Source organism: Mus pahari, chromosome 16 (genome assembly GCF_900095145.1).
Source record: "Mus pahari chromosome 16, PAHARI_EIJ_v1.1, whole genome shotgun sequence".
NCBI classification, from domain to species: Eukaryota; Metazoa; Chordata; class Mammalia; order Rodentia; family Muridae; genus Mus; species Mus pahari.
The window spans coordinates 37882875-37888651 of NC_034605.1; positions in this window are offsets into that span (position 1 = coordinate 37882875).

Here is a 5777-nt window from a genome sequence, read left to right on the forward strand (position 1 = left end):
CACCACCAGCCAGGGACTGGTCCCTCCTACATCAATTAACGATTAAGAAAATGTGTCAGGGAAATGCCAGTAGGGTGATCTGATGCAGACAATTCCTCCTGTATGGTTCCCCCTATTACATGTTTTCTTTCACATGCAGATCCTAAGTCTTAATACATACATGTGCATGTATGCAAATATGTGCATTATGTTCTTATTTAATATACTTATAATACTATATTTAATGTGCGTGTATGTTGATATGAGTATGGCTATGTCAAGTGGAACAGGAAAAAAAGCATGACTTTACATTGTTGCCTACAGCAGACTAGATGTTTCCCTAATCTTTTAGGGACCTTATCTCGGGCCAAATCAGAACTAATGGCTTTGATAGATAAGAAATTTAGGATGAGGCAGTATAAAGGATTTGGAGATTTTTTTCTATTGTTTTGTTCTCATTTTGTTGTTGTGTTGTTGTGTTGTTTTGTTTTGTTTTTTAAGACAGGGTTTCATTGTGTAGCCTTGGGTGCCTCTGATTCCCAAGTGCTGGTATTTAAGGTGTGCACCACCACACCTGTCGGATTTGGAGATTTTTGTTGGAGAATTTTTGTGGGTTTGGTTTTTAAAGTGTGTGTTTTACCTGCATGTTTCTCTGTGTACCGTGTGCTCACAAAGGTGCTCACAGAGGCCAGAAGAGGTGTCCCATCCCATGGAACTGGAGTTGTAAATGAGCTACCATGTGTGTGTTGGGAATCAAACTCAGATTATCTGGAAGAGCAGCTAGTGCTCTTAATTGATGAGACATCTCTCCAGTCCCCTATTAAGGTATTATAACATAAGTATACTCATGAGGATTAAGAATGACAAAAAGGCAGAAATAAAGAATAGACAGACAGACAGAGATCTAAGGGCTTAGATGTAGATGTCTAAGAGAGACAATGTCAATATATGTCATTGTCTTTATAAGAATCATATACGGGATCTTGGTGGAGTTTAAAGATATTATCCTTAAAGGTTTGTTAAGAAACCTAAACAGGCCAAGCAGTGGTGGCGCACACCTTTAATCCCAGCACTTGGGAGGCAGAGGCAGGTGGATTTCTGAGTTTGAGGCCAGCCTGGTCTACAGAGCGAGTTCCAAGACAACCAGGACTACTCAGAGAAACCCTGTCTCAGAAAACCAAAAGAAGAAGAAGAAGAAGAAGAAGAAGAAGAAGAAGAAGAAGAAGAAGAAGAAGAAGAAGAAGAAGAAGAAGAAGAAGAAGAAGAAGAAGAAGAAGAAGAAGAAGAAGAAGAAGAAGAAGAAGAAGAAGAAGAAGAAGAAGACCTAAACAGGATCACTGAGGGCACTGACAAGACTCCACTGTTCATCTGTTGAGGGACAGCTAGCTATAAACACATCCCTCTGTATTAGGACAAAATGTTCTTTGGGTATCTTATTTGTTTTCTTGATAATAACTATTCAGACTGCGATGTCTATCAGTGTAGTTTTGACTGCATTTTCTTGATAGTTAAAGAAGATGAACACTGAAACAAATACTTGTTGGTATCTTAGCTTGTTTTCTATTGTTATGATAAACACTATGACCAAAACCAACTTGGAGAGGAAAAAGTTTATTTCACCTTATACTTCCAGGTAGCAGAGCATAACTGAAGGAAGCCAAGATAAGAACTCATGCAAGGCAGGATCCTGGAGGCAGGAACTGAAGCAGAAGCCATGGAGGAACCTTGTTGGCTGACTTGCTCCTCATAGCTTGTGTTTTCATTCAACTCAGGATTACCTGCCCAGGAGAACTATCACCTACAGTGGGCTGGGCCCTCCCCCATCAATGATTAATCAAGAAAATGCCCCAAAGATTTGCCTACAGGCCAATTGATGTTCTCTCTTTCTAGATTATTCTAGCTTATGTCAAATTAAAAAAAAAAATAAACAACTAACCAAACAAAAAAAACAACAAGCACAATGAGCCTATTGCATGCTTCTCTTGAGGACTTCATTTTATTATCCTATTTGTTGACTGGCAGTTGTGGGTTTTGCTGTTGGATTTTGCAATTCTTTATGCATTCTAGATATTAATCTCCTTGTCTATAGTATTTTGTCCCTGCCTATTGGCTATTCATTCTGCTGATACTTTGCTTTTTAACCCCATGCCACCCTGTTTATTAGTTCTTGAGGAGGCTATTTCCTATGTCGTGTGAGCTCTCTTCAGAAAGGTCTTGCCTATGCCTAAATCCCAAAGTGGTTTCCTCTAAGAGTCTCAGTGTTTCAGGTTTTAAGTGAAGATCTTTGAGTTTTAAGCTTGTTCTTTGAGTTAGTTTCTGTGCAGGGTAAAAGATGAGTAGGGTTTTTTTTTTGTTTTGTTTTGCTTTTAAATTTTTGTTCTCTTCTCTTGGTATGGGCATATCAGAAAAAAACAGGCCTGAGATTGATTGATTGACTGATTGATTGATTGGCTGATTGATATAGTTACTTATTTAACACACCAGCCTGAGCAATGTGTACAGTGCCCTCACCTGGACTTAGAAGCAGAGGGTACTAACACTGTGATGGCAATAGTCCTTACTCTGCTGTCTTCTGACTTCCTGGTATGTAGATCAAAGGCCTGACAAGCAAAGAACTTCTAGTTGTCTCAGGGGCTTCAGCTCGGCTCAGTCCCCACTGGCTAACATGGGAAGTCAGATCACTATCTGTTCATTCACCCATTTTTCTGTCTTGAGCGTTATGCCTTGCCTATCCATCTCTGATTGGTTGTTTCAAGTAGTTCTCCAGCTGGGCTGCTTAACTGTGTTTCCTTACAGTTCTATCTGCTTTCTATAAGATAGATAGATAGATAGATAGATAGATAGATAGATAGATAGATAGATAGATAGAAAGGATTACTGTGATCTGTAATCTGAAAGCTAATAATAGCAATCACAATGGAAATAAAATAACCTATAGATTGAGACAACTTGGCATTTTGCAGATAAGGAAACTGTAGCATGTGAATTTGGTACTATTGTGGAAAGACATGAACATACTCTCTGTGTTTCTGACAGTATACTCACCACACATCATACACATCATCACATCATGCACATCAGGATGATAAGAAAGTCTGTATTTTGGAATGGTTCTATAGTCACATGTCATATGTCAAAATTTACAGGGCTGCACACTTAAAATCAGCTGGGATTTTCTTAACTGTCACAATAAATTTTTTAAAAGGTATATTTATTATTTGAAATGAAAATGAAGTGAGAACAGAGGAAGTCTCATAAGAAGACAGTTAGAATCGTGCATAACTTTGAGATCAATTCTTCCATTATTAGTATAATAGAATTGAGGTTACACTTCCATGTTATTGGTTTCTAAATCTTAAATATTAAGGTATTAGAAGTGTTTCATCGTATGGGTGCAGCCAAAGTCACACAACCAATCCTCTACTTTTAGAGGGAACTCTTTTCCTCTGAAGCCTGTGCTGTAGTAATGCCCGTAATACGCATAGAGCCATGGTATTCCATGGTGTATCTTATGAAAGGACATAGACTGTCTCAAGGCTCCTGACACTGAGTTCTATATTCAAATGTGTGACAGGGGAGGGGAAGATACCTGTTCCACAGCACACGTGTGGAGATCAGAGGATAATTTTGTGGGGTCACTTCTCTCTCCCCACCTTACATAGGTTCTAGGGATAGAAGGGACTCAGGTCATCAGGCTGGTGATGTAAACACCCTCACAGCTGAAGTTCAGTGCTACATGTTTCTTATTGTCCTTCCAGGCAATAAACTATCCCTTAGGAGATGGGTCTGTCCCCACAGTGCACACTCTGAGCATGTTCACCATGAGAGCCAGGGCTCACAGGTAGAAAAGTGACACACATTTCCCCCACCAAGGACAAAACCAAGTTGGTTATTTTTTGTTTTGTTTTGTCTTGTTTTTGACCCTCCTGACTTCTTAGTAGGGGATGGACCTTATAATAAAAGACATATGAACCAGGGCGGGGGGGAGAAACACATCCTTAATAACATGTACACTGTATATGTATATATAGTATTCACAGCAAAATGAGTACGTTTCAGAGGTGGTTTGAGTTCAGGCTTACGCCAGTCTTCAGAGGAAACAAAGCAGGATGTGGGGTAGTCATGGGCAGTGGCCTGGAAAAGCCTTTCAGCTTTTTTAAAATGCAGATTTGAATATCATCCTTCTTCATGGTCTGTCTACCCTTTTATTTTTCTGGTAGAAAGGGGAATCCACATAAATGGAGATGCCCTTTAGAGATGTAAATTTCCCTCATACAAATGTATCTTTCCCATTGTTTCCAGAGCTGCTTTTCTGTGGTTTTTCAAAATATTTAAATATATATAATAGAGTTCATTAAATGTATTTTTAAAAACATTTCTTATGCCAAAGAGGCATATTTGGGTTTAGAGCCCTTTCTGGTCTCCTAGAACTGTATTTAGATGGGAGACTTAATACGGTGTCTCCCCTGCTAACTGCCCGTGTCAACTCAACACGCTTACAGTTCAGTATACTTGTCTGTGTATATTTGTACAGGTTATTTTTTTTTCTATATGTGCATAAGTTGTTTATCTAGGCAGTCACTACAACATGCATGGTGTGTGTACTGGGTAGTTTTGTGTCAACTTGACACAAGCTGGAGTTATCACAGAGAAAGGAGCTTCAGTTGGGGAAATGCCTCCATGAGATTCAGCTGAGAGACATTTTCTCAATTACTGATCAACGGGGGAGGTCCCCTTGTGGGTGATGCCATCTCTGGGCTGGTAGTCTTGGGTTTATAAGAGAGCAGGCTGAGCAAGCCAGGAGAAGCAAGCCAGTAAAGAACATCCCTCCATGGCCTCTGCATCAGCTCCTGCTCCCTGACCTGCTTGAGTTCCAGTCCGAACTTCCTTTACTGATGAACTGCAATGTGGAAATGTAAGCTGAATAAACCCTTCCCTCCCCAACTTGCTTCTTGGTCATGATGTTTTGTCCAGGAATAGAAACCCTGTCTAAGACAGTGTGGTAAGGATGAACTGCAGAGTTTCCAGGACACACTGCCACACAGTAACAGAGCACAGACTCTTCCTTTTGTGGGTGTTACCTGGGTTATGCTGCTGTTAATCCCACCAGTTGAGAATACCACTACCATAATTTTGAGCCAAATTTGAAGCAAGCTTTAATTAAATACTGGACAGAATGATGGATTCTGGCAAGGTCCATTCCTGTTTTCCCAGAAAATAGCAACAAGTCACATCTTGCTTAAAAACCCTCAAGACCACCGTATTCTTATTAGGTCCAATCAGGGGCATGTATATATCTTGACTCACTTCCTGTCTGCTTATCCCCCTCCCCCACCTACCCATTCAATCAGAGACAAGTGTACATCCTGACGTATTTCCTACTAACGGTTCCTCCTGCCTACCTGTGATTAAACACATCTGGCATAGTTGGCTTAAACAAACTTGTTTATGGGAATGAAAGCATAAACGATAGCCTCCATATAATCTAATCTAGACCTAGAATATTTTCAGCCTCTGAGACTTCCTGCTGAATAAGCTTACCCTTCCTCGTTCTTTCTGAACTCGGGCTGGTCAACTCAGTTTTTCTGGCTCAAAACTCCTCTCCACACTGACTGATTCAAAATGGCTTCTTTTGGCGTCTGATTCAATTGCTCTGCGTGTCCTCATACTACCTTTGGCAATCTGTTCTAATCTCCCTGCTCTTTCTCATTCTCTGGCTTGTTCTGTCTTCTCCTATGGCCAGCTTGTCCTCTCTCTGTGTCCTGTCTCAGTATAACTGTCCCCGTAAAAGCGCCTCC